Source organism: Macaca nemestrina, chromosome 10 (genome assembly GCF_043159975.1).
Source record: "Macaca nemestrina isolate mMacNem1 chromosome 10, mMacNem.hap1, whole genome shotgun sequence".
Classification (NCBI taxonomy): Eukaryota; Metazoa; Chordata; class Mammalia; order Primates; family Cercopithecidae; genus Macaca; species Macaca nemestrina.
In genome coordinates, this window is record NC_092134.1 from 90754864 (window position 1) to 90777979 (window position 23116).

Here is a 23116-nt window from a genome sequence, read left to right on the forward strand (position 1 = left end):
GCAGGAATCAGATCTTATTTGACACACTGCCTCGAACATAGTAGGGCCATGCTCTTATTGCATGAATGAACACTCAGGTATGTAAAGTAGGACAGACATTGAGCTAATCCAATCCATGTCTCTAAGGCTTATCCTTTAAAAAAATATTTAGGGGAACAAAGAAGATAAAGTCAGGCAAGACTTTTTAGCCAATCTGTTATGAATATCTGTAAAATATTAAATATAATTTGACCTGTTCTTTGTTTTCTTCAGGGAGGTCACGGAGAACGCTTTTCTTATTCTCATGAATAGAGTTTTAAAAAGTGATATGGTTTCAGGGCACTTTAATATGAAACCAACACGTTTTAAAGTGAATTTTCTGTGTTATTCTTTCAAGGTACTTTTTCACCCCATGGAAGGAGTCTGCCCATAATGGTTTCAACCAATACTAGAAAATAAAAACTCAAATTGTACCTTATAAAGCTAGGTTTTTCTAGCACTATTAATAGCTGATTAAGTAAACATATTATAACCATATTGCCATTTACTGGAGCCATACTAAATGCTCTCTAGATAATTCTGCATTCATTTATTTTATTAATAAATTTAATTAAATTTTTATTGCATGATTATTATGTGCCAGGCACTCTTAGTCTCAATCATAGCTAACAAGCAGTTGATACACTCAGAAGATTTCATGCTATTCTTGAACAAAGGATTTTATTAAGCTGCAGGAATTAATCAATATGATATTCATTCATTAAGTCATGATGACCTATGACAAAATGGGCTCAGAGTATCCCTGAATGGAAAAATTCCAGAAAGATTCTGCCACAAGTTGTTCCTCAGCCAATGTCTCAGGAGATTCTCTTCCAAAACTTCAAACTTGGCTCTGTGCTGCTTTCTTCCTTTCCTCCCCGGTGGCCCTGAGTAGGGGATGTTGAAAAAAGCCTAAGCTCAGAGAGGCAGTGAGGGCAGAAAATTTATTTTATTACATGTCATGAAATGTAAATATATACATTCATTACTCCTGTTAACTTGGAGCAACTTATTACAAGGTATTATATTTTCCTTCTATTTCTCACCTCATTCCTGTCCCCAGAATGAACTGGAGAACTGGAGATATATTCTCTCATTCTCTCTCATTCTCTCTCTCTCTCACACACACATACACACACACACACACACACACACACACACACACACTCCTTCTATCAGTGAGCTGGCCAGGTCACCTCTTTGCAGTTTCTCCCTGTGTGGACCTCAAGGTTAAGTCTCACTACCCTTCAAAAAGCTTCCTAATTTCTTGAGCTGGAGTACCTTTCAGACTCTCCAAAACTCCTCCTTATAGATATGACTCCCTTTCCTACATAATTTCTCTCTACTAAGGCATGTCTTTACACACCAATTCCTTTGATTTCCTTTGATCACATTTCTAGCTGATTTGCCTCTGGTCTGCTGTTGTATTCCTTTCTGAATCCTGCTTTGGTGACTCCAACACACAACAAACTATTTTGTTTGTTTGACAATTTTTTTTTCTGAGGCCTTGCTCTAAATCCCAGCCACCGATTCTGAGATAATGTAAAAATCATATTTACATGCCTGACCTCTACATGTACTAAGACCCCACATCTACATGTAATAAATAGTCATGCTTTCTTTATAAAAAAATATACATACACAGCCTGTATATACAGTAACCTCCTCAATAGATTGGAGAGAGTTGTAAGTCTTCATCTGAACTTGAAAAACACATGACAGAGACTGCCAATTACCTGCTCATTTCATACACTTGGGGGTAGAATGTGCCCAAATAAAAATTACCTTTCCCAGCCTTTCCTATAGAGGGAAATATTGCTAATATGAAAACAGGAGCACTTACATGTCTTTCTGCAACACTTCCAGAAGAACATGTTTTGCTCTCCTGCTCCGTCCTATCTCCCTTCCTGCTATTTAAGCACCTGAAGCACAGATGGTGTGACTGAGCAGCCATCCTGTGACCTTGAGAGTGTCAATCTTCTACTAAGATTTTGGCAGGGCAGAAGAACAGGAAGAGTGTGAGTCCCTGGAGCTTCATGAGGCAACCACAAGGGCTCTGAACTGCCTACCACAGGACATTTATTTAAGCCAATGTAGTCAAAGTTTAAATGAAATTCCCAATGTGTGTGTGTGTGTGTGTGTGTGTGTGTGAGATTCCTAATTGATACGTGTATGGGTACGTGTCTCTTTACATGCAAACAAACATATTTATTGTTATATAATCTGAGCACTTTACATACTTTTTAAGGATTACATGAAAAAAATCAACATATAATACTTGGCACAGAATATGACACAGAGCAAGGAGTCCATAAACATTAACTACTATTTCCTTTCATCTTCTCAACACCCGCAGGAGGCATGTAGCATCATTCTCATGTTACAGATGAGGAAATGGAGTCTTAAAGGGGGTAAGTACGAAGACTTGATTCATGCAATCAGCAAGCAGCAGAGTCAGGATCTGAACCCAAGTCTACCTAATTCTAGAACTCAAAGTCCTAAAGGCAAGGTAAACTGCCTCATTCAGCACAGCATGGAATCCCAGTGAAGAGAAGCCAAGCAGTCATCCTGTGTGCTGAGGAGGGGGCTTCTGTAACAAGGAGTCAGAGGAGAGAACATGAGTTGAGCCTGAAGGTCCCCATGGCAAAGTCCCAGGTCTGCCACTTGCTGGCTTTGTCATCTTGGACAAGTCATCTCTGCTCCCTAGGCCACATTTCTTTCATCTTTACAGAGATTGACTTGCTTCTATCTATGGTTCTTTCCAAATCTAGAATGTCATCAACTAATGATTCTCTATAGTCAGTTTATTGAAATAGTACTGCAAAACAAAACCGGACTTTGAGGTGTGAATGATATATTTTGGTCTGTGAAGTCCTTTTTTCTAGATGCTTTTTGACTCCCCTTTTGTCTTCTGATAACATAGGCATTTTATCAGTCTCCGATAAGCTTTTAGAAAGAATTGCCTGTATTCGTGTATAGTAGGAATAAGCAATGCGGGGATCAAAGGAAATGAGCAGAGAGGCAAGAGGTAGAAAGGGCTTCACGTTTAGGAGATGGGGTAAAAACAGAGAAACAGCATATTGCCACAGAGGTACACAGTGTTGCTGTGTCTTGAGTTCTGCCTTAGTGTCCTCTTGGTTACTTTTGTACTCTTGCAGGTAGTTGCCAAAAGATGAATCCTCAACTGCAGTAGGGCAGATAGAATTTTGAATTAGAGAGGCCTGGGTCTCAATTTCAACCCTGCCATTGCTAGCTCAGTGACCTTAGACTTTACCCATCCATTTGCTGTGTGACTTTAAATGAGTTATTCGACTTCCGTTGCTCATTTACAACCTGAGGTTAGCAATAGTCTTCACTTCTAACGATTGTTGTCTAGTGTGTGTAGAAGCTTAGAACAGTGGACTCTACACACAAGTTGAGTTATATGAGCATAAATCCTATTTGGGTGTTGAGCAAATCTACAAATTCAAAGTTTAAAGAGTATATTATGGCTGTCGTATTTTATGTGGCCAGAGGAGTCTTTGCTAGCATTTCATAAATGCCCCTTGCTACATTAGCTAAAACTTCTGAGACAGGCATCAGAGGCTTCATGATTTGTAGAGTCTAGTCTGGTAGCAGTTTTGTGGTTTTCTTTTTAATGATTATTTTGGTAGTAGCTTGTTGTTTGCTTAGTTCTGAAAAGCAAACTCCACTCAAAGACTCACTGTTATACCATTCAAATTTATTTTAACGTAATTTGTAGAGAGACATAAGTTGGGAATTTGTCAAAGAAACTTGCAGAGTCTAGGCAGGGGCACTTCACTTGGAAAGTGTTAGCCAAGAGCCAGATAAGCCAGCTGGCCTCAAGTTCAAATTATAACATTTTCTTCTCTTATCTAGCTTTGAAATATCTAAATATTTGGATTAAATACATCAGGATTACCATAAGCACAAAATACTGATCCATCATGCTAAATAGTGAGAATTGTTGCCATCTCTGTATGTCTCATATCACATAATTTAAATGTAATTAAAGGTAAATTTTTAGAAACTGGACCTTTTAGGAAGGAATCTACGGGGTGCTTTCACCTAGGCTATTTCTTCTCATAGGCTACTGGGCAGCTGTTAGTTTCAAATAAACTCAATACTAGATTTGCAACAGATGTTCCTAAAACAGAACAAATAAGAGAATTACTGAATTTCTTACAAAGACAGATTAAACCTGAAAAAATAATTGAGATCTAGCAAGACAGTCATTAACGTAAGGAATGAAATTAAGCATGTTACAAAGAATAATGCAAAGGTTTCTCAACTAAGAGGCAAGAGGAAGAGCTCTTTAGTCATTTTGTTTTTCCTTATTCATCCATTCAACAGACACTTATTACTGAGTTTCATTTTGTGCTATTCCAATTTGTTGCCATCTTCTTAAATTATATACATGGGAATGTTAAAACTACAGCTTGTCTGCACTAATGCATTTTATTAAGTAAAATTTCACCATGCCATGGAATCATCATTGCAGAAGTTCATAGATTCACAGCCACCGTTTCTTTAAGGTTTTCTTGTTTCCACGTAGTGGATTTTTTTTTTTTTTTTTGTATAGTGTTTCAACATTACTTTAATAGCAAAATCTCAAAACAGTGAAATAGCAAAATTTACTAATAGCAATTCACAAATAGCAATTCACTAAGCAAAATTCACAAAATAGTGAAATAGCAAAATCTCAAAAAAATAGACACTAGGTATCTGAGAGTAGAAGAAACTGAGATTTCTCTTTTACTTTATCCAACTGTATTTAAATTTCTTATTGTCTATAACCTCCACCAGATTGTAAACCTCCATAGCCCAGTGACCTTGTTTGCCCTTTCAATATTTTCATGTCAGTTCTTAATATAGCAGCTGGCATTGAAGAAATATGTAAAAGAAGAAGAAATATTTGCTGAAAATTATAGAGGAACACAGGCAGGTATAAAGGCAGACAATAACTCATTTTCTTCTCTGCTCATTTGCTAGTGATAGACACTAGTTGTAATATAAATGATGTAAAGGGCTCTAAGGGTTATAGTTTAATTAATTTAATTTAGTTAACTCCATATCTAGTGTAGTTCCCAATTTTTTTGACGTAAATGCAAAAAAGACACACCCATTCTTACCTACCACTTGCCTCTAAAACAAAAACCTAAACTATTAACTCACTAAACAAACATATAAAAAGGCCCAGATGTAACTAATCACCTATTGCTAATTTAAAACAAAACTGAAATTTGTCTTCTTTTTATCACTTTTCAGCCTTTTGGCTAAGATTAAGTGTGTCTTCTTTTAAATATTTCAGTGGATGGCTATGTGGCCATGGAGTTAGTCATCTCTAGTGATTCAGTGAGATGCATCATGAAGATTTAGAATATGAGGCTGATGCGTGGATCCTTCACTTTCTGCTTGGCTGACCTTAGGCAAGTTATATAAACAGTATAAAACAGAGATAATTATGGTCCCTACCTCATAGGATTGTTGTGAGCATTAAATGGTTTAAATACATAAAATGCATAAAACACTGCCTGGCAGATAGTAAGCACTGATATGTATTTGTTATCATTACCAGTCTCATCATCGTTACTTCTGTATCTTAACTCACCCTTCCAGCTGTTTAGATCAAACCCCAATTCTGTCTGGAGCTCTCACAACAGTATATCAACCCATGTTCCACCATGAAACTCTCTTCCATGAAGCCAGGTTTATCAGATAAGACTGCATGCATAAAAAGACAAAAAAAAAAAAAAGACTTTCTATTACTCTTTCAGGAGAGGACCAGGTCACATCTCTTATTTCCAAAAGAACCACTAAAATATCCTAGCTACTGGAAGTTGCTTTAGGGAGTGAAATGGGGGCTGAAAGTGGAAATGATGTTGCAGAAAGTATAGACGACAATCTAATAGCATTCTATGTGTTTTCTAATAATATCAATGAACTGATTGCAATACCTGGTTTATTCATTGAAAAAAAAAAGTGTTTCATGGCTAGAGCATGAGATAGCGCTGAAAAGCATGAGATAAAGTCATATTCATTTATTCCATTTCCTTTGAGTTTCTAGAGCAAACTTCAAATTTGAAAAGTATGGTAAACTAAATATTTTCAATAGCCCCTGAACAATAAGATCCTATTGCTGAATCAAATATAAAATTTTATTTTAAGTGCATTGCTGGGAATATATGAAAACAAGAAAAATCAAGCTCCTACTTTTCCCATGCCCAAAATACGGAGAAAACAAACCAAAAAAGTAAGGATACCCTGAGACACAATGCCTTTCCTAGAAATGAGAGATGAGAGTCTTTATTCTGGGCCAGTACCTTTCAAATTAAAACTTAATTAGAAAATTCACAGATTATGAAAGACATCTCAGAATTAATAAAAATAAGAATCACTAGAATGCTTTTGCTTGTTTTATCTCTGCAAGTCTCTCAATATTTATTGCATCATCCAATACTCTGAAAATTGAGAGTACGTGTTGGGTAGATTAACTGTTTGTACAAAGCTTAATAGAATGCTAAAGGAACAAAGATGGTGCCTGCAGGTGTGGTTGATGACATATCACCAAGAAAATGTAGAGGTTAAGAACTCAAAATTCTTGGGAGCTTCTTTCTGCCAAGGAATGTGGGTGCAGTATTTGGAACTGCCAAGTTATGCAGCTGAGAGGTCTAAGGTTGACTTCTACTTCAGTGTGATAATAACCTCATAATAAAATCCCAAGTTTTATCTATGAGACTCAGAAATGCTTATGGATAACCAAATGCAAGCCACTTAAGGCTTCCCTTTACCTCTTAACAAGGTGAGCTTTCATCCAATTTGCATACCTCTATTTGCACAATGTAAACAGCTTCACAAAATCAATTGCTTATTTTCATTCTATTTTTATTATACTTAATATGCTGTCCAGGTAAGGTGGCTCATGCCTGTAATCCCAGCACTCTGGGAGGCTGAGGTGGGTGGATCATTTGAGGTCGGGAGTTCAAGACCAACCTGGCCAACATGGTGAAATCCCATCTCGACTAAAAATACAAAAATTAGCTGGGTGTGGTGGCACATGCCTGTAATCCCAGCTACTTGGAAGGCTGAAGCAAGAGAATCACTTGAACCCGGGAGGCGGAGGTTGCAATGAGCCAAGATGGCACCACTGCACTCCAGCCTGGGTGACAGAGCGAGACTCTGTCTCAATAAATAAATAAATTAAATATATAGTTACATATCTATATGCTGGATTTGATTATTGATTAATTATGGATTTGATCGTTGTCTCACAATGTATTATGTAAAGGTAGCACCATTCCTTATTTCTCTTTGTACATATTTGGATCTACTGATCATACTGATTTGCACATAAAAGGTATTCAAAAAGAGTTATTGAACTAGAAGACATTAAGATGTTCTTTCTGAAATAACAGTTTGAGTCAACGTGTATCTTTAATCCAGAAATCTTCTTTCCTGTCTATCCACAGTTATCTCTTACTTTCTTAGTCACAGCACTTGATTGCATTGTGACAGTAAACGCATTAAACTATATCTAAAGACAGAAAGTAAAATATGAAATGCTGATAAAATTTCAAGAGTTTAGCGAGGCACAATGAACTCAATTCAAGAGAGAGGCTGAGCAAGTTAAAGACTTTGTTGGGAGCAAAGTGTTCATTCATATACCAAACTCCGGCCAAGGTAATTACCTGTTTTGGACAGGCACTCTATTCCCCGGAGGCTGCTTCACTCACCCTGACTTGACTCAACTTTGGCTAAGTTCCAGTACAAATATTCCCACAAAAAATCAGGCAGAGGGAAACATCTCAGTTTCTTTTAGAATAAAGGGGTCTGACTCTCAGTTTTACATCTCTTTATTTTTGCTGATCAGCGCCCAGCACACTGACCTCTGCGTTACTCATCAGCATTACTGCATTACTCAGGTGCAACTGAAAGGAGACCACACTACTACTTCCACACCACCTTTCCCTGCCAAGATTTACTTCTTTTTTTACTTGGAAGTCTCAAATGTTCTCATTTAATGTGTTGATGACATCACACTTAAGGGCGGTATGGCTGGCAGGACATTAAATAAATTACGCTTTATAAGGTGCCTAATGTGCTAATACTGGGAGGGCTAAGTTGAGCCCCCTGCCATCAAAGTTCCTATCTGGATGTCAAAAATGAACCAAGAACCTTAGAGAAAATTCCTCCCTGTTAACTTATGAAGCATATTTCACCATTGTTCTTCAGACAAAGAGAAAAATATTAGGTCACATGGTATTTATTGTGCCTAAGACCACACACAAAAGTACACACATAATCTTACTTTCTAGAAGAGGAGCCGGAGAAGAGAGGTTTTCGTTTCTGAATTTAAGGAGATGAGATCGATGTCTTCTATATCGAATCAGAAAGTTTAAAGTGACAATGTTGCATGTCTTAGTCCATTTAGACCGCCGTGACAAAATACCTTAGACTGGGTGGTTATAAACAACAAAAGTCCATTTCTCATAGTTCTGGAAAGTCTAAGATCAAGGCACAGCCAGATGAGGAGAGGGCCTCATCTGGTTCAAAGATGGCACCATCTAGCTGTGTCCTCCCATGGTGGTGGAAGGGGCAAGGCAACTCTCTGGGGCCTGTTTTATAAGGGCACAAATCTCATTCACAAGGGTTCTGTCCTCATGACCTAATCACCTCCCAAACACCCCATGTCCTAATGCCATCACACTGATAATCAATCAGGTTTTAACATATTAATTTGGGGAGGACACAAACATTTAGACCATAGCATTGAATTAACTATAGATGTGTTAAGTAATTATAATAACTTGGTACAAACAACTTCAGTTTAACATCACTAGTGATTCCATGTGGATATTATGTACCTTCTTATATCATGTGATAAGGAGGACATTTCACCTCTGTGGCATTCTTTCCAAAACCCCATAGCGCCATTCTAATCATGAGAAAAATATCAGAAACATCTATATTGGGGGACATTACACCAGATAGTTGGCCAGTATGCATCAAGGTCATCAAAAACAAGGAGAAACTAGGAAACAGTCACAAACCAAAAGAGACTGGAGAGACATAGCAACCAAATGTACTGTGGTATGCTGAAATGGATCCTAGAAATAAGAGACAACATTGATAGAAACACTGGTAAAATTCACATAGAATCAGATTAGTATTTTTAAAAACTCAGGATGGCCTCTAGTGGGGACTGTTTCAAAACAATTAGAAATAAAGAAGCATACATATAATAAGTTTTGAGGGCAGAAACATAGTATTCTTTTTTGGAATCTACTTAAGTGATCAATTCTAGCTATCATGAGAAACTTGGACCTTACCTACTCATTCATTCATCCATTCATTCACTTACTAAAATAAATAGTACCTGCCATGAGCCAGGCCCTCTCTTGGGTGCTAGGTAGAGTCATTAAACAAGACAAACCAGGTCCCTGCCCTCATCTATAACATGTCTCCTTTTTGGAGCCAATTTGTCTTCCTTTATCAGCAGTAGAAACAGAAATACTGTTTGTTATGCTTGGGCAGCCATACAAAATACCACAGACTGGTGACTTAAACAGTAGAAATGTATTTTCTCACAGTTCTGGAAGCTGGGAAATCCAAAGATCAAAGTTCCGGCCAATTCAGTTGCTGGTGAGGGCTCTCTTCCTGGCTTGCAGACAGCTGCCTTCTCACTATGTCCTTACATGGCTTTTCCTCAGTGCATACATACAGAGGCAGCAAGGGAGTAAGTTCTGTGGTGTCTCTTCTTATAAGGAAACTAATCCTATCGGATCAGCGCCCCACACTATGACTTTATTTAATTACTTCTTTACTCTAAATACAGCCACACTGGGGGAGAGAGCTTCAACATATGAATTGGGGAGGATACATACATTCAGTCCACAACCAATTAAAAAATATATATGATGAACTGTTGAACAATCCAAACCTCAGGCTGAATAAGACTTGAGTAACTCAAAAAGCAGAAGGCAGGAAATTTTAGATCCCTTCTTCTTTCTGTTTTGTTTTGTTTTGTTTTTTTTTTAATATACCCTGGAGAGTGTTGAGAAGTACAGCAAAGTCTGCCTTTCACACAATTTATAGAAACTTCTGTTTCTGCTATAAGCTAGAGCCAGATAGCACAAAATTGCATAAAAATAGGAGACAAGTCACCTGAGCATTTTTTTATGCTCAACAATAATATAAAGTTGGAATTGTCTAATTTGAGGTTTGCTTCAATTGCCTCACTTTAAACTACACACATATTCCATTTCGCAAAATTTAATTCTATTTCTAATGCTGCTTTCATTCACTGAGAGGAGAGAGAAGGAACCTAAATCTGGGTAGGGCAAATGCAACATAGATTTGGCTTATAAAAATCTTGGGACATGTCCAAATCCAGGAAAAATGAAAAGGAAAACAAAAATCAACATGAGAAAATTGAAATGCAAAGCTTACCTCTGAATCTAGAACATTCCCAGGCTGACACTGACATTATTGCCAGAAAGTCTGATCTTGAAGATATGCAAAAGTTTTTACAATGGCTGTGACAGTGACCAGCATTCACATTGTATTTGCTCTAAGGTGCTCTTGTATTTCCTGAGAAATACTTTTAATTTGATAATTAATTTAACGTGATATAGAATTTTGATGTGAATTAGTGCTGTAATCATAATAGTATTTACTAGACCTTTTAAAATATATAAAAGCACTGTTTATTTGCAGTAGGATTGCCATTTACCTCATTCTTATACATCGCTCTCCTTCTCCCTATTAAACAGGCGGGCACTGTTCCCAGACAGCAAATTGTGGCAGCTATCTTTTTTTTCCAGTAGCATCTGGTGTTTTGGCAGAAAACTCATTGGGATAATCTTAAATATGGTTAGTTTTCTTTCTCAAATCTTTTTTTTCCTTCAAACACTGAAAGAAGCTGAATTTTCATTATTTTCAGAACTGAGTAGAGAAGCGCTCAGGAAGCAATTTTTAAGGTAATATATCCTTAAACTCAGGAAAGAAAGTCATTCTGGGGACTAGCTAAATTAGATTTTTTTAATTCCTTTAAAAAAATATAATTTTTCCAGGAGCACAAGAATGTGAATTCTACCTTGCTCATTCTCCCTGTCCCACTCTCTAATTTTCTGTGAGAACCGAAAGCCGAAACAAAATCAATTTGCTTTGACTTTTCCAGAATAGAACTGAGAATTCCTTCTTTTTTCCCTGAAATAATTCCAACTCCCAACCTCAAAATAAGCTCCAGGTATCTTAGGGGTTCACATAAGTAATGCAGTAAACAAGGCTCAATGAAGGAGCAAACAAAGACCTCTTACTTGGGGAAGGGGGAAAAAAACTGCACGAAAGCCAGATTTTGCAGAGCTTCTTGGAGTTTGGTCTTTAAAGTAAGCACAGAAGGCTTTCATAGAATAGAATTGCATGACCAAAATTGTGTTCTCAAAAGATTAATCTGATTGCAGTGTGGGAAAAGATTGGAAGGGAACAGACTTAGGGCAGCAACCAATTCAAACCAATCCAAAGGTCATAGAGGCGATTCAGAAGGCTGAGGCAAGGGAGTCACAGAGTCACACTATATATATATATATATATATATATATATATATATATATATATATATATATATTTTTTTTTTTTTTTTTTTTTTTTTTTTTTTTAAATAGAAGGAGATGTTTCTGAGGCCAGGCCTGCTCCTGCAGCTGCCTGGGTTGACCCTTCTCCTGTGGACACCGTATGCAGACGGCACAGTCAAAATGGCCTCTACCCAGCCTCTCCCACGGGGAACGTCACACTGCCCTGAGAATGTTACCTCCTACTCTACTCCTCTAAATAGTTCTTTTGTTTTTCTGTTAATGCTTTTAAAAAATAATGGTTTCCCTAATCCACTTTATTCTTACAGTTTTAACTTAATTTTTATTTTTCTTCTGTTGCCTTTTTAGTTCTGACTTCCTGTTCCAAATCCTTAATCGCAAGAATTGGTCTGTTTTCTGCTTTTCATCTCACAGGCTTTAGCCTTTTAGCCTAAACCATTATAGCTTTTACTGATGTTTTAACCTTTTATCTCATTGGCTTACGATATTTTATCTTTTATTTTAAAATCTCATTTGTTTTGTATTTTTAACTCTTAACCTTTTATCTTCATGCAGATTTTAAATTTCTTATTTTAACTTTCATGTCATTCCCTTTTAGCTTAATTTTTCCCCTCTTTTTAATTTTTAACCTCCACTTAACCAACTTCCCTTTTTACTTTTCCTCATTTTTTTTTAAATTGTATATTGTTTCCTGGCTTTAGCATATGTTTATAAAGAACTTCAAGTTCATTATAAAAATGCTCAAGTCCTCAAACGTCACTAACTATGATAGCATGGGAAGGACCGAAACCACCATAATTAGGGACAACTGAGCACTTCTGCCTCATCCTCCTTTTCATCCTCTAGCCAGCTTCCCACACCTCCACCTATACAAAAAATGCCTTTCTGGTGCCCCTAATGGATTTTCTAGCCTTTGTAAGACTGGATATTAAAAAATCAAAATAAACACATAGCTTAATTAATAAATGGAAAACTGTATTTTCAAATCTTTGACCACTGACATATACAACCTGTAAATTTGGGGCAAGTTAGTTGCCTAATGTCCCTGAGATTTGCCTTATGAGGAGGCAGGTGATGTTGAAACTCTGCACAGGAGAAAGCAAAGTAGATGGCCCGTGGTCATGCTATGTGCACCGCTTACAAATCTCATCTTCTTCTAATATTCTTCTTTCCAGGTTTATCGTCGTCTTCTCAGCAGATTCTTAAAGTACCCTTCTTCCTCTATTCTAAAAGATGAGGATAACCTGCCCAAAGTGGAAGTTATCACAAATAGAACTTCTAAAAACATAATCTAATGTGCTCCTACCAGCTACCTTTTTTTTCATGATCTACAGTGGAAAACTTCAGGACAGTAAGAGGCGCATTTCTCCTACATATAATGAGTGTAAGTTTCTCTCAAAAAGCTTCAGGGGCACAGCTGAGATTGGTTTCTCTAAGCTTTTTCCTACCTTCTTAGGGAAGGACTGAGTCTCCAATGGCTACATCGTAAGAGCTTCACCTCTACTTCATGCACTGTCATCTCACGGAACTCCTGCTGGGTCCCCATCTAAGATTCCGCTAAGAGCCACTCTCTTCTGATAACAAATCCTGACCCATTGTTTTACAAGTGGATTACCTGTAACCCCTTTCCTGCCTCAGGAGGTAGCATGGCCTTCAACTCTCTATTTGCTGGGTAGGACAAGAGTCACTCTCCTCACAATTTCACTTGAGAATAGTCCTTATTTTGCTGAGTACCATGTCTCAACCTACCACAGTGACCTGGTAGAAAACAAGCAAACAAAAAACCCAACTGACTCAACTGCTGCAGGAACTGGCTAAACATGCTCTACCTCAAACAGGATACTTTTCAGTGAGTACGACCTTAAAGTTTCATGTACATAATTTCTGAAGAAGCTACTGAAGCAGATATGTCCTGCCAAAACAAGAGAGGAGACCACGAAAGGACTACACAAAATCCAATAAACAGGGAACCCAACCTAGGAGAATAGTGGGAGGAACCCTAGAATGGAGGCCCAGGGGAGATTTAATGGCAATCCCTGGGCAGCAGGCCTGGAGAGCAAAAGGCACAGATCAGAGCAGAAGAGGGCTCCAGGAGGGGCATCTTCCAAAAGGAGAAGCTGATGGGATTCCTGATGTAGTGGATGTATTAAGAGAATACTAACACTTCTGATAAAGATTTTGGGGAACAATTAGTGATGAGTACATAGATAAAGAAGCAGGTATCAGAGAAGACAAGTATAATGTCCAGAAAGGACAAAACCTTTTTACGAAAAAAGTAAAACTTTCCATAGAATCCTATATGCCTCATCTGTGAGTTATATTTGCATGATCCTAATAATGTGAATTCATAATACTGAATATCGATCTAATCAAAAATAATTCTATATCTATACCATAGCAGTAATTCAGTGGATAATATCAATAAATGGTGATGTAAGCATGTTATTTAGAAACATGGAAGAAAACACCTAAAGAAACAGTTAAAACAGTTTAAAATACTTGTCTCAGTGGAATAAGAATCAAGTATGTGATGCAGAGAGGGAAAGAAGACTGCTATATTTTGTTCAAAATAAGGGAATTGTATTAGCTCATTTTCATACTGCTGATAAAGACATACCAGAGACTGGGAAGAAAAAGAGATTTAATTGAACTTACAGTTCCACATGGCTGGCAAGGCCTCAAAATCATGGCAAGAGGAGAAAGGCACTTCTTACATGGGGGCAGCAAGAGAAAATGAGGCAGATGCAAAAGCAGAAACCCATGATAAAACCATCAGATCTTGTGAGACTTATTCACTACCACGAGAACAGTATGGGGGAAACTGCCCCCATGATTCAAATTATCTCCCACCTGTTCCCTCCCACAACATATGGGAATGATGGGAGTACAATTTAAGATGAGACTTGGGTGGGGACACAGAGCCAAACCATATCATTCCGCCCATGGCCCCTCCAAATCTCACGTCCTCACATTTCAAAACCAGTCATGCATTCCCAACAGTTCCCCAAAGTCTTAACTCATTTCAGCAGTAACCCAAAAGTCCACAATCCAAAGTCTCATCTGCGATAAGTCTCTTCCACATATGATCCTGTAAAATCAAGAGCAAGCTAGTTACTTCCTAGATACAATGGGGGTACAGGTATTGGATAAATACAGCCATTCCAAATGGGAGAAATTGGCCAAAACAAAGAGGTTACAGGGCCCATGCAAGTCCAAAATCCAGTGGGGCCGTCAAATTTTAAAGCTCCAAAATGATCTCCTTTGACTCCAAGTCACATATCCAGGTCACGCTGATGCAAGAGGTGGGTTCCCATGGTCTTGGGCAGCTCCACCCCTTTGGCTTTGTAGGGTACAGCCTCCCTCTCAGCTGCTTTCAAGGGCTGGCATTGAGTGTCTGTGGCTTTTACAGGGGAATGGTGCCAGCTGTTGGTGGATCTACCATTCTGGGGCCTGGAGGACAGTGACCCTCTTCTCACAGCTCCACTAGGCACTGCCCCAGTAGGGAGTCTGTGGAGGGGGGGCTCCAACACCACATATCCCTTCCACACTGCCCAAGCAGAGGTTCTCCATGACTGTCCTACCTCGCAGCAAACTTCTGCCTGGGCATCCAGGTGTTTCCATTTGGATTCTGGAATCTAGGCAGAGGTTCCTACACCCCAATTCTTGACTTCTTTGCACTCACAGGCTCAATACCATGTGGAAGCTGCCAAGGCTTGGAGCTTGCACCCTCTGAAGCCATGGCCTGAGCTCCACATTGGCCCCTTTCACTCATGATTGAAGCAGCTGGGACACAGGGCACTAAGTCCCTAGGCTGCACACAGCACAGGGACCTGGGGCCCAGCCCTTTAAACCATTTTCTCCTAGGTCTCTGAACCTGTTATAGGAGGGGCTGCTGTGAAGACCTCTGACATGCCCTGGAGACATTTTCCTCATTGTCTTGGCAATTAATATTTGGCTCCTTGTTACTTATGCAAATTTCTGCAGCTGGCTTGAATTTCTCCTCAGCAAATGGGTTATTCTTTTCTATCACATTGTCAGGCTGCAAATTTTCTGAACTTTTATGCCCTCCTTCCCTTATAAAACTTAATGCCTGTAACAGCACCCAAGTCACCTCTTGAATGCTTTGCTGCTTAGAAATTTCTTCCACCAGATACCCTAAATCATCTCTCTCAAGTTCAAAGTTCCACAAATCTCTAGGGCAGGGGCAAAATGCTGCCAGTCTCTTTGCTAAAACATAACCAGAGTCACCTTTGCTCCAGTTCCCAACAGGTTCCTCATCTCCATCTGAGACCACCTCTCAGCCTGGACCTTATTGTCCATATCGCTATTGGGCTTTTGGTCAAAACCATTCAACAAGCCTCTAGGAAGTTCCAAACTTTCCCACATTTTCCTGTCTTCTTCTGAGTCCCACAAACTGTTCCAATCTGTTACCCAGTTCCAAATACACTTCCACAATTTTCAGTTATCTTTTCAGCAACTCCCCACTCTATAGGTACCAACTTACTGTATTAGTCCGTTTTCACACTGCTGATAGAGACATACAAGAGACTGGGAAGCAAAAGAGATTTAATTGAACTTACAGTTCCACGTGGCTAGGGAGGCCTCAGAATCGTGGCAGGAGGTGAAAGACTCCTCTTACGTGGTAGCAGCAAGAGAAAATTAGGCAGATGCAAAAGTGGAAACCCCTGATAAAACCATCAGGTCCTGTTTTCACTACCACGAAAACAGTATGGGGAAAACCGCCCCCATGATTCAAATTATCTCCCACCGGGTCCCTCCCACAACACGTGGGAATTATAGGAGTACAATTCAAGATGAGATTTGGGTGGGGACACAGCCAAACCATATCAGGAATGTTGGCAAAGTTTTTGGTAAAGTTAAACAGATAGGAAGAACAATCTTCATGTTTGACAAATGAATGAATGAATGAAGAAAATTGTGTAGTAAATATAAATTTACATATAATTTTTATGATTGAATTAAGACATTAATGTTAAAAGTTCACAGGAATAAACAGAATATGGTAATAATGTCTTGAAGTTAGCTTTCCATGATCCGGAAACAGTCCACCTTGGTAGCATCATCTTCAGTCATTCCCTTTCCATATATATTACTCCCCTCCCTTTACAAAATACCTGCCTTTTTCCTGACATCCCATAAACATTAACATTTTTGCGCTCTGCCTATCCCACACCTACTGGCTGCAAAGTTCTCCTCAAGCCCCATCCCTTTTCCCATTGTGCACTCCCCACCCTTGACAAAATCCTGGACAACTCCTGTCTAAGGAGTTTATACAAATCAAAGATCATTTCAGTCCTGAAGCTTCCCCTCTCCTTCCCAAGTAGAATTAGTCACTTCACCGATCTTGCTGAACTGTAATTATGTATATGTGTTTATATCCCCGTGAGCCTGGGCACTCCTCATAGGCAGCCTCTCCAATACAGGCAACTATTTACACCCAGGGGCTACAATGCAGTACATGGAACTTATGTGCTAAATATGAACAGTATTGAATGAATGAACCAGGAAGTCATGATAGAGGTAAAGTGACAAGAAATACACACAGGAAATAACAACAAATCACCAAGCTGGCCAAAAACAACCTCCCTCACACAGAAACAGTGATGTTTTCTGAAAGATTTACCACTATCATGTCAACAAATTCTGGGATGATAAACATTTTCCTACATTTTTAGCAACTGACTTTTCTAAGTCTACTATGGATATAAATTTTTAAAAAATAGTATACTTACTTTTTTAGAACTTAAAAATATTCTTCATATGGTAAGGGTAAGAGAAAAAATTAAAAATTAAAAAATTAAAAAGAACTTTAAAAAGTATCTTTGCCACAGACTAATTGTTACAGTTAATTTGTATGTGTGCATGTGTGCACATGTATAATATGTATTCTTTAACTAGCTTCCCAAAAAGTCTCATGAATTACACCATTGCACCTAGACTTGCAACTGGGAAAATGAGGTCAAGTGTATATAATGATAGCTGATTTTCAACACTTTTTAAATGAGGTTATCCATGTATGAATTGCAATCATGTAAATTTTGCCCTCGATAGTTACCAAGGGCAAGAAGGTGAGCGTTATTTCTCTGTCTATACAAACTTTACTCTGACTTTTTATTAGTCAAAGTCAAAATATTTTCTACTTAAATAATTGTCTTTGTCTTACATTTATAATTTGTTACTGGCAAAAGAAGATATGCTAATTCTCTCCTAGTTTCACTTCTCCTTTGCTATTATTTTAATTGGCAGAGGCCAGGACAATGCATACCCTTCATGTGTACTGTAGGTCTCGGCTGCATACCCCAGACCCTTCCCATTTCTAATGAAGCTGGACCGACTCCTTCATCCTTCATAAACAAATAGATAAGGATCTGAGTGGGAAGTAGGTGGGAATTTTTAGAAACTAAGTAGCTGGGTAGAAACAAATTCAAGGTTGTATTGATTAGGAAGAGTTTTGCCTGAGCAGATCTTCAAAATATTTGCAAATTGCCCAGTACTGTATATTTATGTGGCTGAGTACTGACAATTATGTGTTTACTCAACAAAGACCTCCTGAAAATTTCTGTGTTCAGACATTGTGTTAGAAACTAGGATTAAAAATAATAAGTTTTTCCCTCATCCCTATGGAGTTCACAGTCTAGTGAGGAAGACAAACATAAAACATATCATCACAAATGCTTGTGGTAAGCCTCATAATAGATGCATTCATGGGGCACTTAGAAGAGCAGTTGACCCAGTTTTGGAGAATAAACAAATTCTTCTAAAAGAGATAATGTTTAAGTTAGGGTCTAAAAGATGAACAGGAAGTTGAAGGTAGGAATGAGGAGGTAGGCAGGAAGTTCTAGAAAAAGTGAGCATTATGTTTAAAAAACCTTAAGACAAGAGAAAAGCAATTTTTAGGGAAAATACAAGTAATTCAATATGGCTACAGCACTGAGGGGAAGGGACAGGGAGTCCAGCTCCCTGAAGAAGGAAGGAGGCACCTGATGGTGAAGGATGTGGGCATTCAGACTCAGTTCTGAGGGTGGTAAAGACCAGGGCATCTTTACGTAGGACTCACGCATGATCAGATTTGCTTTTCAAAAAACCACCCACCTTCATTGTAAAAAGCAGATGAAGGGAGGAGACAAAACAAACCAGAACATTTTTCAGTAATCTGAAGAGAAAAGAATGGAGCCCCATGATAGGGGAGAGGAGGCATGAAACTGGAGCAAAAAGAACAGATTTGCAGTATTATCAAGAAAGGAGAATTAGCTGGACTTGGTGACTGTTGCATGTGGGAGAATGAAGGGAAATGAGGTATTCCGGAATAATTTCCAGGTTGTAGTTTGCAGATCTAGGTCTTCTCTGAGGGAGGAGTCAGGGAGAGATTTAGGGGTTCTGGGAGGTATGCAAGCAGGCATGTTTAATAGGTACTCTGGTTCCCGGTCTGGGGTTCCATCCAAAGAGCTTTCGGGGCAGTAGTTAAAGATGGGAATCATCTGCATGTATTTGGCAGTTTAAGCTTCTGGTCCATTGAGGATCAGAGTTGGGGAACTGAATTACACCCAATTGCAAGGCATTTTGTTAAATTTGTCAAGTTCCTTTCAGTAGCTCCCAGTTGTGCCTAAATGTCCCTGCTAAAGTCACAATACAGATACTCAATAAAATTCTTTCCCAAAACACCAACAATATTTCCTGAAGGTTTCAGATGGCATTCAGGAAAAATGAACTCAAAAAATTCTCCTTAAGTACCTCTTATCTGCCGAGCATTGTGCTAGGTTCTGGGGCTACAAAGATGAACATAACTCAGGCCCTGGCTTCCTAGTGCACACAATGCAGCAGAGTCGAATGGCAATTAATAAATAATTAGAGCAATATAATTAGGATAAACAAGATGCTAAGAGAGCAAGGGGGGAAGCCTGAAACAATCAGGAAAGGCCTCATGCAAAGTGGAAAACTTTGAGCTGAGTCAGGATTGAGTTCATCAGGCAGGTTAAATAAAAGGCTTAGGGCTAAGAAAAGAGAAGCATCCAGGAACACAAAACAATCTAGTATATTTTACATTTAGTACAAACAGAAGGTAGTTCAGGATGCCTGGAAGAAAGAAAGCTTTAAAAGGTCACATCAAAAACTGTCTTGTGTATCACAGTAAGGAGTAGAAGGAGAAGAGCCTGTTGGTAAGTTGGGAAGTTCTCTGTGTAAAACTGTATATGCCTGAATTATGACAAGGCCAGTGAAAATGAATGCAGATTTGAGAGAGATGAGAGAGTAAACACAGAGAAATTAGAGATATAAATTTTAGATGTATACTAAAATTATAACTGCACAGCAGCTAGGAAAAATGATTTACATTTATGTTTATTACAATAAGTTTACACTCATAGAAAGTTGGAAATGCTCCGAATTGGGTCTGGACTTTTTAAATTGATGCCAGTAAGTCAACTAAATTCTACTACAGGACCTCCTAGGGCAAGTTGGAACTAATGAATAACAATCTTACAAGGCTGCATGGTGCAGCATGAATGCATGCATGCATGCAGCATGGGCTATATGCATGGGGCTGGACAGACCTGGGCTTGAAAACTGGCTCCACACTGACTATACAACTTTGAACTCAAATAAGGTCATAATTAAATGATACTGATGAGGATCTTTTTTTTTTTTTTTGAGACGGAGTCTCACACTGTTGCCCAGGCTGGAGTGCAGTGGCGCGATCTCAGCTCACTGCAAGCTCCGCCTCCTGGGTTCACGCCATTCTCCTGCCTCAGCCTCCTGAGTAGCTAGGACTACAGGTGCCCGCCACCGTGCCCGGCTAATATTTTGTATTTTTAGTAGAGATGGGGTTTCACTGTGGTCTCGATCTCCTGACCTTGTGATCCGCCCGCCTCGGCCTCCCAAAGTGCTGGGATTACAGGCTTGAGCCACTGCGCCCGGCCCTGATGAGGATCTTTACTCCTTTGTACCACCAGTGAGAAGGAAAGGATGTGTGTTTGAGCTTGAGTGTGTGGATGGGGGCATGAATATCTGTGTGTACATTTAAGCTGGATACAACAATTATTTTTGATTTCTGCAGGGAACTGTCATGGTAATGAACCAGCTTCAAGAGGCTATAATAGAGAAATGGCTCACAACGCCACCCCCATAATCCCCAGGTGTTTTTTGTTACTCAAAACCAATGTCCTTAAGTTCACCTAGGCTGGTTTCAACTAGTGGATATTTTGATCACCTGAAAATTTGGGGTGATATTGAATATTTCCTTAACAAATAGTTTCTTAACAAAAAATAAACCAAAATTAATTGTATTCTATCTGTATGCCGTAAGGAGAATTTAAAAATCTTTTCTGAACCTATGGCAAAGAATGAGCTTGAAAATCTCACCTCAGGCCTCCTTTAGACAACATAAATATATGCATGTTTTACAGTTCTTTCAACAAACAGCATCAAATTCCTTTACCAGAACTTACATGTGGACTATCACCCGAAGGTTCTTTACCTTTCCCAGTGATATGATTTGACTGTGTCCCCACCCAAATCTCATCTTGAATTGTAGCTCCCATAATTCCCATGTGTCATGGGAGGGACCTGGTGGGAGGTAATTGAATCACGGCAGTGGGTCTTTCCTGTGCTGTTCTCATGATAGTGAAGAAGTCTTATGAGATCTGATGGTTTTTATAAAGGACAGTTCCCCTGCACATGCTCTCTTGCCTGCTGCCATGTAAGATGTGACTTTGCTCCTCCTTTGCCTTCTGACATGACTGTAAGGCCTCCTCAGCCATACGGAACTGTGAGTCAATTAAACCTCTTTCCTTTATAAGTTACCCAATCTTGGGTATGTCTTCATTAGCAGCATGAGAGCAGACTAATACACCTAGGAATTTAACCTCATCCTGTCATTAAGATTCTGAATTACTGATACTAAAAATAAATGCATGCATACATACACATATACATACATTCATACATACATACACACACTCTTCTGAAGTAAGAAATAGGTGTGCCTGTTTTGCTGCTACCAGCTTCTCCTTCTCTCCGGCGCTTGCTCTCTTGGTCTTTCATCACTGAAGCTGGTGTTTACCCTGGAGCTGACATTTTAATGTCCACCCACCAGGTGTTCACAGTCCTCTCTCCCATGACACTCCTGTAGCAGATGGTGCAAATGGCCTGGCACATACATTCTGATTCATTGCAAAAACCAAACTGCCAGACTGCTGACTAGCTTGGCAAGAAAAGGAGAAAGTTGTTGCTGAAAAAACTATTATGAATTATTCTTCATGTGGTGACTTTGGACTTGTCCCTGCTTAAAGATGATTAGAATTTACTTAACTATATTAAATAAAAACTTTTAGAGGAGTGCCCTGTTTGCAAAGATAGCTGTAGGCAGTAGAAACTTGTCCTTACATAGCAAGAGGCAAACAATAGGAAGTCAAAACAAAATTACATCAAATGCAAGTTGCTTTTAAGCAATTTTTTAAAATTAATAAATTAAATGAAAATAGTAAAAGTTTTTTGGACTTTTTTACTTCCTGATACTTTTCCAAAATCTCTAATACAAAACTACTTCTTAAAAACACTATTAATAATCTGTACGATTAAAGAATATTTTCCAAAAACATTCTATAAGTTAGTTACTTTATACAAAGTGCTTCTCATGTTTTGTACCCTTGGAAAGGGCAACTTTAAAAATGCTGGAATTCTACCAGGCAAATCTACACACACCCAGACACACAGAGAGAGAAAAAAGATTGAAATCTAAATGTTTTCTTTGTATAGTTAGAAACTTAGAATTAGATCTTCAATTTCTCTTTAACACGTCCATTATTTTTCTTTGCTTTTCCTTTGGGTCATTTTGAGGTCTGCCATCTCCTGGCACTTCCAATAGGATCTCTGATGCCTCCTTCTTTAGGTTCAGCCATATGCTCCTCTGCCCTATGACTCAGTCATCAACCCCAGAGTCCTAGAACGAATCATCATGCCAGAACCAGAGATATCTTGATTCAGTGTTTGCTCCACTCTTGGTCATATGGCCCACTCTATACCACTAGACTCCTGACTTGAGGCCCCTGCCCTCCAGAGGAAACCCTGGCCAGTCACTTTCCAGAGCAGTCTAGATTCTACAACCCATATCCCAATATACAGAGCCATTGCATGTTTCCTCGGTCCAGAGTGACTAGTACATTAAGGTCCCAGCATGCTTCCCAGCTGAGCAGCAGTGGTAAAGAAAAAAATCCTTAAAAGCAACCAATAAAAAGATAAATTAGCTAAGGAGGAACAAAGGTAAGGATGACAGATTTATCATCAGAAGTAATACAGAGATAATAGTGAGAAAAGAATATGGCAACATCTTTAAAGTACTGAAAGAAAAAAAAAAAACTGCCCATTTGGAATTCTGTAAAAGTGTCTTTCAAAAACAAAGGTGCTTTTTCAGACAGGCTGAAAGAATGTGTCACCTGCCAACCTACACCACAAGAAATGTTAAAGGAAATCCATTTGGCATAAGAAAAATG

The 23116-nt window shown here is 38.7% G+C and overlaps 1 long non-coding RNA gene across 1 annotated transcript in view; it reads right to left on the reverse strand.

The window, feature by feature from the left end:
* Positions 1 to 690: 690 nt before the first annotated feature.
* Positions 691 to 23116, reverse strand: part of LOC105470115 (uncharacterized) — a 315208-nt gene continuing 292782 nt past the window's right edge. Inside the window, exon 5 of the long non-coding RNA XR_011608567.1 lies at positions 691 to 905. This is a non-coding gene — a long non-coding RNA (uncharacterized lncRNA). The remainder of the gene's footprint in view (positions 906 to 23116) is intronic.